Source organism: Macrobrachium nipponense, chromosome 3, assembly GCF_015104395.2.
Source record: "Macrobrachium nipponense isolate FS-2020 chromosome 3, ASM1510439v2, whole genome shotgun sequence".
NCBI classification, from domain to species: domain Eukaryota; kingdom Metazoa; phylum Arthropoda; class Malacostraca; order Decapoda; family Palaemonidae; genus Macrobrachium; species Macrobrachium nipponense.
Window position 1 is genome coordinate 382,759 of NC_087202.1, and position 12,639 is coordinate 395,397.

Below are 12,639 nucleotides of genomic sequence, written 5' to 3' on the forward strand. Positions count from 1 at the left end.
TCCGAGGGATTCTTCTTAGAAGGAGAACAAGGCTTCTCCTTCCGCTAGGTCGAAGCTAGATCCCACTGATGCTCCGACCATGCGACGCACTCTCCACACGTGGCCTCACGTGAACAAGGGCGACCCTGACACTTGTTGCACAAGTGTGGGGATCTATCTTAATAGGAGACAGAAAGCTCCACAGGACCCTGCCCTCAGGACCCGGGCAACGCCATCAAGACGATGAATCCATCACACCAAACAAAAACCACACACACGCGGCAAACACACTACACATGGGGAAAGACAAAAGGAAACAGGCCGGTAATGGACAACAAGCTGAAGCTTGTGAACGCTACAGCGACCAAGAAAGGATTGCAGGTCGGGTCAAAGGTTGTGATCTTTGACCCTGGGGCACGTACCTGGCTGGGGGTCAGGAGCGAATACCAGTTTTTTTCTGGTCGGTACCGGATTGACATCCAGGATTCTCCTACGATAGTAGTTTGGGGTAAGTACTATATGCTATTCTACTTGCTTATAAAGGTATTTTGAGCCAACACTAATCACTTACTCCTAAAGAGTTAGAAGACATTATCAAAATTTGTGTGAGAGAAAAATTTTAAACCACTTGTGAAAGATGTATTCATGTATTACAATTTAATAAGTGCCAAAGTGATTTATGAAGTTATTTTAATTGTGCCTTTTAATACTAGAATCACAAACACATTAGCCACTTTTACCCATTTCCTATGATAATTAGCAATTTTAAATAATCATTACAAAGGTGATATTAAACATTTTCCATTAGAAGAGCACGCTCTACTACTGATTCAACTAAACCAGATAAGCCCCCTTGTGAAGAGGCACAGATTGCCTAGGAAGGTCTTCTCCAGTAGCATAGGACAAGTAGTGCCACCTTGAAATTCTAGAGAGGAAAACTAAAGGAGATCCTGCCTTGTTCCCTCTTTTCCACATACCATGCAGCTACTTTCTTGAAGACTTTCTTACTGACAACAGAAGGACCATTTTCAGCAGGTTAGAGGAAGACAAGAACGGCATATCCATAACAAAAGTAGAAGTGGGCAAGAAAGGAGTTGTTGGCAAGAAAATGGTAAGAAATGTGGCCAAAAGGAACCTCATCATAGAAGCATAAACAGTTGAAGAAGCATCTTTGTCTTCTGTCTCTTCCTCTTTAGATGACACCGGAGAAAGAGCCATATCCACAGGAGCTTGAGGCGTCGTGACATCTACAGGTGGTTGAGTTGCTGTGGGAGCTTTATTAAGCAGAGACAAAATACTGTCTACTTTCAACTGAATAGGATCCACTTCAGAGACATAAGAGGAAACTAAAGGAGCTGGCAGCGCCGATGGGTGCTCGGGCACAAATGTGAGCTTGTCTGGCTCCTGAACAAGCAGGCGCTACAGGGAGCTTGTTGACCGCTGAGGGTTTGGGCACCAACAGGCGCTTGACTCCATCAGAAGGTGTAAGTGCTACTGGGTGCTCGAGGACTGCTGGAGGAGTGAAAGCAAAGGAAACACTGACGACTAGTGAGGAGCATAAGAACGACGACAAGCCTTGGGCGCTGGGGGATCAGCTTCTGAGAGGCAATCAGAAGAAAAACGTCCCAGCGACTGCAAGACAGGCACTCTGGCTTTCTAAACCTCGTTACAGGAAACCACTGGAGAAAGCGCTACGTCCGTAGTGCCCACCTTTAAAGGAGGAGACTTACTCCCTGAGCACCACTGACGACATGGAGAGGAATCCTCTCAGCTCGACAAACTATGCACATTCACAGAAAGATCTTTCCAGTGGCTTTTTGTTGCAACCTTTCTTAAGCTACCAGTTTGACTCCTTCCAGGTTTTGGGAAGTATGCCAATGACCTTTGTCTAGGAGAGTCGATGGGATGAACAGCCACCTCCTCCACTAACACCAGCTATCACTTTTAGCTTTGACCATAAGAACTTTAACTGACAAACCAAGCTGCTCCATCACCTGTACTAATAAAGCAAAGCGCTTATCAAGTTCTTCTTCAAGGCTGGCGATGCGGTTGGGATCGGAGGTGTGGGAGCCTGAAACTGGAGATGGTGGAACAGCAAAAGAACTGGGAACAGGGGCTAAAGTAATACATAATAGAACATTTGAATCCCTGGATAGCTGATCTGGAATTTGGCCCTAGCCAAAGCCTTTCTTTTCCTGTTTCTATCTAACTTTCTTAAGTGGGATTAAATTTTTCCAAGTTCTCTCATCCCAGTCAATATACTCTGAACATCTCAAGTCAAAAGAACATACTTGTACGTGGCAATCTGTACAGTGTGTGCAAATCATAAGATTCTTTGTCAAACGTCTGTTATAACCTTTAGCACAATTGTCGTAAGTTAGACCAACTCGAGTCCGACATCGTCAAAAAGGGTTAGTCAAGTCAGAAACAAAAAGTCAATTAAAAAAAAAAAAAAAAAAAAAAAAAAGAGAAACATACTGAGCTCTTTGCCAACTTGTTCTTATCTTTCCCTGAAAGTGGGTGGGGCATTGTTACCTAACCAAAACAAAACAGAAATATTAGCGCGAGCAGCAAATTCTGAATTTTAACTGCAAAGCGAGTGAAACTCTTAGCTATGTAATTACTGGGTAAGTTACATAATTAAAAATTTTAAATTATCACTAATTCGCTTTTTTTTTTTGTAGACCAACTGTTTTATTCACTAATTACTGCATTTCTTCATACGTAAATACTGTGTTGTGACTAAATACATATTTCAATGATAAAAATCATTTGATCAAATGCCAAAAGTTAGTCAAAACAAATTAACCTAGACCAAAAAAAATGTTTACTTCATGTTCAGCAATGACGGATTTCAAGTTGTCGACTGCTGCCAAAATGGAAGTTGCTCTTTCCTTTGTCTTTAACTTAAGGACAAGCTTTTTAGTTTAAAGAAAATAGGTCTTCTTTTTCGACTTCTAGCCAGATCCATAAATGATGCAGATGATCAAAATACTCTTTGCAGATCTGAATAATACGTACGGCAAAGTTGATGATACCAATCATTCATACACTGCGCTATGATGTCACAAACACATGAGGATCAAGATGAGCCTTCCGTCTTAGCTAATAGCTGAGCAGAAGCCTTCAGAATACACTTAACAAATCTAAATACAATGGTCCCCCCGTATTCGCGGGGGATGCATACCAGACCCCCCCGTGAATAGTTAGAACCCGCGAATGTTTGGAACCCCTATAAAAACGCTATAAACAGCCTATTTTGTTAGCTAAAACTATAAAAACCCACCAAAAATTTTTATACTTGGTTTTCTTAATAGTTTTATCACAAAAAGTGCATTTTATGATGAAATTTAAAAAAAAAAAAAAAAAAAAAACCCTGGAAATTGAGGATATTTCTCATAGAAAAATACCGCGAATGTGCGAATTTTCCGCGAATACTACAGGGAAACGTCCCGAGAGAAATCCGAGAATGTGTGAGTCCGCAAATCCGGAGAACGCGAATACGGGGGTCCACTGTAATACCTATGGCGATGATGATGATACTGATCATTCAAAATACAATTTGCAGATCTGAATAATACGTATGGCAATGATGATGATACCGATCATTCATACACTGCGCTATGACGTCACAAAAGCATGAAGCGAGCCTTCTGTCTTAGCTAATGGCCGAGTAGGAAATCTCTCTCGCATCCCCGCCCCCCCCCTCTCTCATATACCAGCAAACCCCCCTTCCCCCCTTCCTCCCCCATAACCTAAAATACTTGAAAAGACAATAATTTGATACATTTGTGGCGTGTGATTCGCAGACTTTGAATGTCTTCACGGATACAGAAAATCTATTTTTGAGAACTAGTGACTGCATAAAAAAGGAATCGCACAATTCGATCACGCCTGTTTCGGGACCAGACTATAACTGTTGTTTTAATGAGTATGGTAAATGGGATACAACTTTTCCCCTCATGGTTATCTTTAAACAGAAATTGATGCCAAAAAAAAACAAAAAATTTCCCGAATGATAATATTGTCCATGTTCACGAAAACATACAAATTATCATATGTACTCGTGAAACACGCAATCTCTCATATCATGCGACCCCCAAATTTTCACCCTTACAAAACTATTTTATCATGTATCTCACATATCATGTGAGTTATTTACGAGACTGTGAGGTCTGAGCACAAGACCTCCTCTTTATCTATTCCATTTTTAAGTTAGGCTAACCCTTTTCCTCCATTTCTTTAAATATCCCACCTTCTAGTTAACTTTAAAAAGTAAAAGAAATGCCAAAAGTATTGTTAGTAATGTTATACTTGTTGTGTGTGAATGCATACAGCCAAAACAGCTGATTTGCTATGAACAACCTAACCAGATAACAACAGCGTTTGTGCTTGAATTTCAACTATCGTATGATAGTAAAAAATCACCATAGTTATGTTACAAATGACGGTAAGGAGAATAGGACTGATATATTCTTACATTACTACGTATATCCTTACTCGCTATGGAGAAAAGATCCGCAAAGGCATATACTGCTAAATTTATCTGTAAGATTTAGCTAAAGCTGAAGATAGGGTGTTGATCTGCTAACGACTATTATCTTCGGTATACAGTGGTACCTCGACATACGAAAGGCTCAACTTAAGAAAAACTCGAGATACGAAAGCAAATACGAAAAATTTTACAACTCTACATACGAAAAGTTTTCAAGATACGAAAGATTGTTGCTGTAAAGTCCCGAGATTCGCCCGGACCACCGAGAACAATCTTAAAACTCCCGCGCCGCCAGCTGAGTAAACTCGCCACCATCCTCCCGCTCTCCCATTGGTTCCTGATGCTAGTCACCCCATAAGATCCTGCTCTCCTATTGGTCAGCATCTACCCCTTGTGCTTTAAGTATTCTATTGGTAAAAGGATGCTGTAAATTGAAAAACTTATTCATGCAACACATTTAATAAAAAAAAAAACATTAGGTAAAGATAGAATAAAGAATAGAAATGAATGGTTATTATACTGTTTGGTAGTTTCAGTAGTTGAAGAGAGATAATGAAAATTTATGGCTTACTGTGTAAAGTGATTGCTTGGCGATCGTTCGATACTCATAAGTGCTGGATGTAAACAGAAGTTTGGAAGTTTTTTTTTTTTTTTTATTATTATAGTTAATGGTTACTTAATAATTATTTGAAATGAGTACGTACATGCAATACATTTAATAAAAAAATTGTGAATTAGATATCATAAAATATAAAATAAATCAGACTGCCAACAAATACGTATTTTTTAGAATTCTTCTTCTGTTTTAATATTACGTTACGTATATGTTTCATTATAGCTGTCAGTAACTCGGTATCTCCATTAGGTAAAGATAGAATAAAGAATAGAAATGAATGGTTATTATACTGTTGGTAGCTTCATTAGTTGAAGAGAGATACTATAATGAAAATTTATGGCTTACTGTGTCCTAGGCAAAAGTGACTGCTTGGCGTTCGTTCGGTACTCGTAAGACGGTAAGAGCTGAATGTAAACAATCGATTGGAAGGTTTTTTGTTTGTTTGTTTGTGTATTATAGTTAATGATTAATTAATAATTATTTGAAATGAGTACATACTGATTATTTATACATTTTATTGGCATATTCTAAGCTTTTAGCTTCTTAGGTTTAGATGTCAGAATCATAGACTAGGCTACAGTAGCAACCGCTAACATAGGCTAGGCTTATTGCTAAGGGACATATGCTAAAGTCCTAATATATGCAGTAAAAATGGGGTTGAACATTACATGCAGTTGAATATTACTCAAGTATGTACAGTATTTTGCCTTTTTGGAGTCATATTTCTTCCGTCGGATCGGCGTCGTAACCCTAGAACATGTGTTTTAGGCCTGGAAATATAATTTACTGGGGTGTTTTTGGAGGGCTTGGAACGGATTAGCCATTTTACATGTAAAATGTGGTCCAAGATACGAAAACCTCATGATACGATGGCCGTCTCGGAACGGATTAATTTCGTATCTCGAGGTACTACTGTAGTACCATCAAACTCGACCGTAAACAAAATTTGAGAGAAACATGTTTTAATTAAAACTATTGGTTATGAAAGAACACATTTCAGTTTTCACTCCAATAAACGATAACTACATAAAGCTCGTATTCTGATGAGTTCAAGTGAAAAATATCGAATGGAATCTGTTGATTTTTGTGTACACAAACATGCCCTCAGTGCCATCTACTAACGAGAAAAAATAACTAAATTTCGTTCACAAATGATACGTATTTAAGTGATTTTTCGACATGAAAACACTTCTTATAACGTATAATAATCTTGGCCCCTATAAATAGAATATCTTGAGATTCATTTCTGCTAACTAGAAGAAAGATAGCCACTCTGATTTGAGTTCAATACAGCAAAACAAACTTACCTCACAATCGCCCTCAGATGATTTCCAAACCAAAACATTGATTGCTATGTTTGTGTTTTATAATAAAAACAAATAGTAAAAAAATACATATATAATTGGATGTAGTGAAGTAAAGTATAACTTTTTAAAATACCCATGGAAAAGATGCATATTCATTGTTTGTATTTTATCATACGATACTATGTGATTATTACATAATCTAATTTCATATCTCGGGTATGATGCGAACCCCTTAAAATTAACTCCAAAATTAGGTCTTCAAAAGTCCGCATGATACTACAAGTATATACAGTAAATGGCACATCATCACTATGTTTGTAGTTCATGAAACAATAGTAAACATGAGAATACTGTACTGTCGGCCAAAAAACTCGTGGCAGAGTTTCATAATTTTTCGTTCACCTGCCTGACGCACGATTCATGCCTTATTTATCTATTTTTCTTTTCAAAGATGGAAGAAATCATGTGTAATTACGTTAAAAAACAGTCAACTGGGGAAAAAAAAAAAACATTTCCTTTACGAACATTATGTTATGTTATTGTGTAAAACTATTTTCCATATAGCAAAATTGACGTGAACGAAACGAAGTGATAAAAAACGTCATATCACAACCATAGATATACATTACCAAATAGATAGGAGACACCTATCACTAGTAGTATCACATAACATAGTCCTTAAATTATCATTTCGATATTAAGTTGAAGGTAGTTGAACTATTTCATTTGTTAAATTTTACAGAAAACATTGGAATCTCATAAAACGCTATCAAATTTAAAAACAAAAAGAAAAAAAAACGATATCGTAACATTGTGAACCAGGCGACCTCACTCTATTGCTTTTGATTTCATGTGCACGGGAATCTAATGTCAATGTGTCGTTTATCGGTCTAAGAAACATCCCTCGATGAGCGAGAGAATCATTGCACTGCATTCGGTGCAAGTTCCTGTTGGAGAGATATCAAGAAAGCTTAATAAACCGGAGAGAATCATACATAGATGAATAAAATTATTTAAAGAACGGCAAAATTTAGATTATGGGCTTAGAGGTGGAACACCTCGGAGCACCACAAGAGAGCAAGACAACATTCACTTGTGAACTTTGAATTCTAATGCCTCGTCACGACATTGCTGAACCAGGAATCATAACTAGCTCTACGCTTATGACTGGTGTCTGATGAATACTTTAGATGGAGAGGAAGAGATTTTTAAATCTACACTCGAAATCTTTGATAGTTGTCTAATGAATAAGTCTAATGAATAAGCAAACTATCTTTGATGGATGAGAGATTCAGTTAGGCTTACTCTTTTTGTTTTGTTTTTATCGGTGGCCAGTGAATACCACGGATAGGGAGGGAAACAGTTTCAACGATGCATGCATTTTTTTCTTCAAAACCTGAAGAATACATTTTATTGGGAGATACTTATTAACATCGGCCTAATCCTTCCATCACTCCTATACTCCACCTCCGTTCTCTTCTACATCTCAGGCGACTTGATCCGACTTCTCGCTACGAACTCCATCGTGCGAAAGCATCACAAATGATAACGGTAATTTAAAAATTCTCCGTGCCGACAATTAATTTCTATTTAGAAGAAATGAATAGCTACAGATAGATCAACCTTAGAAATGTTTAGTGAAAGTAAGCGCTCGTCAGTTTTGACTCCCACAGCTTTCCAACGTGTCCAAATGAAACAGGATGATATGCAAGGAATTCGATAAAAAATAAGACGGAATTATATACGTTTGATTTTTTTTATAGATTGCTTTTGACTTTGAATAGCTAGGTCTGAGTTAATTATGTTAAGCAATTATGAAAAAAGGATAAGAAGAAAAACGGGAACTAATCAAATAAAGCAGATTAATATATAATTATATATATATATATATATATATCAGATTATATAGATATAGTATATATTATATATAGATATATTATTATATATATATATATATATATTTTATAGGTCCCCGATTTAAATATTCATTAAGTATTTCGTATCCGAGAGAGTATAATGCTGAAAATAAGACCTAGGCTAATCTTGTGGGACAAATCAGAAGTCCAATTAAGGCCCACTAAATGTGTCATGCAAATTATTTTTTATTGATCAAAGGAACAAAATTAGTTTTAATTAAACATCGTTTTCAAAGAATGTTAACGCCTTGATGTATTATTTATCGGCTGTAGGAGACGAAATGGACAACACCCCAGTGCAGTACGATACGTTGAGTCAAGACTCGAGCGGCAGCAAAGCCAACTTCAAAATCTTTGGTATACTGTCACGAAGCTAGAGTTGAGAATAAAATTAGAAATCGTGGACCCATCGGTATATATTTTCCTCACTTTGCAAAATGATTATCTTTAATACGTTGAATAAGTCTACTCAATTCTAATGTAATTTATTTCAAGTATAGCACCTTTGAAAGGATATTTTATTTATTGTTAAGTAAATAATCTGGCACCTGCATATGGCAATATTTCCATAACGAACAATGAATTAAGAAACTACGCCAATTCTTCGTTGGCCGTCTGTACATAAAATATTATTGGATACAGTAAAGCATAACTTTTTTTAAAGATCCATGGAAAAGATGCATATTCGTTATGTTTGTTGCTTATTACAATAACATATACTACGTGAATATTGTGGCGGATCACAAGCTATAAAAAATAAGCTGGCTAAATCCCCCCCACATTATTTTTTGGCGTCTGAACAGGGACTGTTGGTGCAGCAGCTGCAGGGCAATTGGGTAGTGAGTTGTGTGATTGGTGGAGAAAGTGAGGATGGAAGGTTGGCGATGGAAGCTAAGGGAAGGTTGGGAGTGGAGAATGAGAGGTTGAGGGTAGAGTGTGAGGAGCTGAAGAGCGAGTTAGAGGAATGAGAGGGAATGCTAAGGAGTGCGAAAGTGGAAATGGAAAAAAAAGAGGTGAAAGGAGCGGAAGAGAGAATGGTTGAGAAAATGGATGAAAAATTGGGGGTAATGATGAATGCAGTGGAAGAGATGATGCAGGAAATGATGAAGGTAAATCGTGTGAGAGGGAGCTGTAGAGGTAGGCCTACTGGGTCTTGTGACGGGACAGGAGTGGTAAAGGAAGTGAAAGAGGCGAGTGGGTGAGAGTACGAGTGACGAAGGTGATTTGGTTGTGATAAGTAAGGGAAAGAAAGGGAAGACACAGGATAAGGATAAACCTGAGGACAAGAATAAGAAGGGGGCTGAGGAAAAGAAGAAGACTAAGGGAAAGAAGGTTAGTAAGGGTGACAGACAGGATGAGACTAGGCTGGAATACATTGGGGAAAGGGCTGAGAGTGATTTAGATAGCGGTGAGTGGGAACAGGTAGGTAGAAAGAAGGGTAAGAAGAGCGTAGTCAAGAGTATGGACGTGAGTATGGAAGTGGATTCGCTGTATTCGAGATGGAAAGAAGGTCAGAATGGAAGTAGTGAAAGTGAGCAAGAAGTACGAAAGGCTGTGTATATGAGAGGTACCCCAATGTGCACAATACGACGAATAAGGTAGTAGGGACATAGGGGACTTTTTTAAGGAATATGAGAGGTATTGTGAGGCAAAGTATGGGGATAACAAGAGAGTCTGGGCAAGAGAGTTAGGTAGCTTTTTGACGGGATTTTTGTTGAGTATGTATGGGGTAATGATGAGTGGTAGGGAATGTGACCGTAGGAGTGTGTGAAAGCCTAGGATTGTAGAACAAGCAAGAGGATAAAGAGTAGCGTTAGATATAGGAGAAAGCAAGATTCTGAAGAGGCAAGAATGAATGTTGATGAGTAGTTGTCAATGTATGTCTGTAGGTTAGAAACATTAAGCCAGGAAAAAGTTCGGGGACGAAGGATAAATGATGTAAGGAGTTAGTGTGGAAGTTGTTGGCGACTATACTAGAGAGTGTATATGAGTTTATAAATCTGAAACGTAAGGAGAAAATGCGATGGACGAATGAAAGGTTGATGTGGAACGACATTTTAGAAATAGTAGAGGATTACGAGTTAGATAGGTGTATGAAAGAGAGTAGAAGTGTTGTGTTAAGACTGAAGTAGCTGAGGTTGTACCAGAGTTTAAAGTTATAGGGTGGCAGTTTTGGAAGGGGCCGAGGCGAATGGCAAAGCGAGTAGTAGATAGGAGCGTTAGGGCAAGTAATGTGAGTGTAGTTAGCCCCTAAAAGAGATAGGAGTGCGAGTGTTGGAAGAGTATGGGTCAGTTAGTCGTGAGTGAGATCAGTGTTATAGATGTGGTAAGCCTGGACACAGGAAGAATGAATGTCGGTGGGCGTTAGGAGCGTGCTTCGGGTGTGGGCAAACGGGGCATTTGGTGAGTGAGTGTAAGAAAGATATGGATATTAAATGTTATAGGTGTGGACAGGGCAGGGCACATAACTAGTGGATGTCGGGGTACCCGTATGAACTGGTTTGCTGCAACTGCGGAAAGAACGGGCATTATGCTAGGATGTAAAGAACAGCATGCAAATGTGTTGAATGTGGAATTAAAGGTCACATGGCGAGTGTGTGTAGGCGAAAGAGGAGAGTCAGGCTCGGAATTCAGGAAACTAGGTGAAAAAGGGATTCAGTTGGGTGGGTCCTCTAGTATCCGACAGTATTGTTTCGGAGAATGCGATGAGTGAGTGGGTTGAGGGTGAATAAATGTGAGCTGAGTGTCAGTGAGCAAATGGGTCTGGAAGATCGGCAGTTAGTGTTGGTTGAATATGGAAGAAAGCGGAATAAGGCCAAGGAAAGGGAATGACAGGGAGAAACATGAACTGCATGATAGAGGGGTTAGTGTTAGGGCAAAAATGGTGGATAAGGCATGTAAAGTACGGACAACTTTGAGAGAGAATGATACATATAGCGTGTGTGGGTTTGAATTCTCAGGGTTTAGTGAAGTTTCACCGGGAAGGGAATCAGGGGGTAAGGATGTAGTTGGCAGTATGAATGAGTCTCTTCGGAGTTTGGCAGGAGTGTAAATGAGGTAAGTGATTTGGTAGCAGAGTTACGAGAGAGATTCGGACAAGAGTTAAGAGGGGGTAGATGAGATAGTGAATGGGATTTAGGGGGATGGTAGTGAGGGAGACGGTAATGGTAGTCTGACTGGAAGTGATCTGGGAGAAGTTTGATAGGCGGTGTAACTGACAGTGGTGTATGAGGGCCCTCAAACAAGATCCAGGGGGACTTGCATCTGAGCATCCGTGGGTGTTGCGGAGGCTATTTAGTGTGGGTGTTGTGAGTGAAAGAAGACGTTGTCAAATGTAACAGGGGAGGAAATATGGAGGAGTTTATGGAGGTTCCATTTGACAACATCTGTGTGTGTGTGTGTGTGTGTGTGTGTGTGTGTGGTGTGTGTGTGTGTGTGAGAGCGAGAGAGAGGAGAGCGAGAGAGAGAGAGAGATAGAGAGAGAAGAGAGAGAGAGAGAGATGAGAGAGAGAGAGAGAGAGAGAGTAATTGGTGGTTGGATGGTTAACGACTGAATTGGCTGTTGGTACTGGGTTGTCTGCTGGTGCTGTTGGAGTTTAGAGTTCCTGTGTTTTCAGTAGTTTTCAGTCAGTCTTTGATGAGAAATGGTAACAGTAAGTAGTGTCGGAAGCAGTTATTTGAAAGCAATGGAGTTTAGTTGAGTTTTGTGTTATTGTTTTGTTATTTGTGTTGTTAAATTAAATTATTGTTTGCTTATAGTTGTTGTGCCTGTGCTGTTGGGATTTTTTGTGTTGTTTGTGCAGTGGTCTTTTGTTGTGTTGTTGAGTTTTTGTTATTATGTGTGAAGTTGTGGCTGTCCTTGGTTGTTTGCTGTGTTGTTGGTTGTGGTCGTGTTCCTTGTTGTCTGCTGTGTTGTTGAGTTGTAGTTGTTCCTTTTTTTGTTGTGTTTGTTTGTGGTCCTTGGTTCTTGAATTGTTGGTTGTAGTCCTTGGTTGTTGTGTGTTGTTGTGTTGTTGTTGTGTTATTGGGTGGTAAGTACAGGTGTTTTGTGTTTGTTTTTTCTTTTGTATAGGTGTAGGTCAATTGTCTTGCGTTGCTACTTGTTTTTTTCTTTTTTTTTTAAGCTTGTGATCCCGCCACATTATTACATACGGTAACTTTGTATCTCGTGTATGATGTAAAACCCCAAAACTTAAAATTAGCTTTAGAACGAGGTCTTCAAAGGTCACATGATGCACGAGTACATGCGGTAACCAAAAGCTAGCCTATAGATGGTTTTCTGATTTAGCAGTCATCTCATTACAAATATGAGATAAATACATGAAA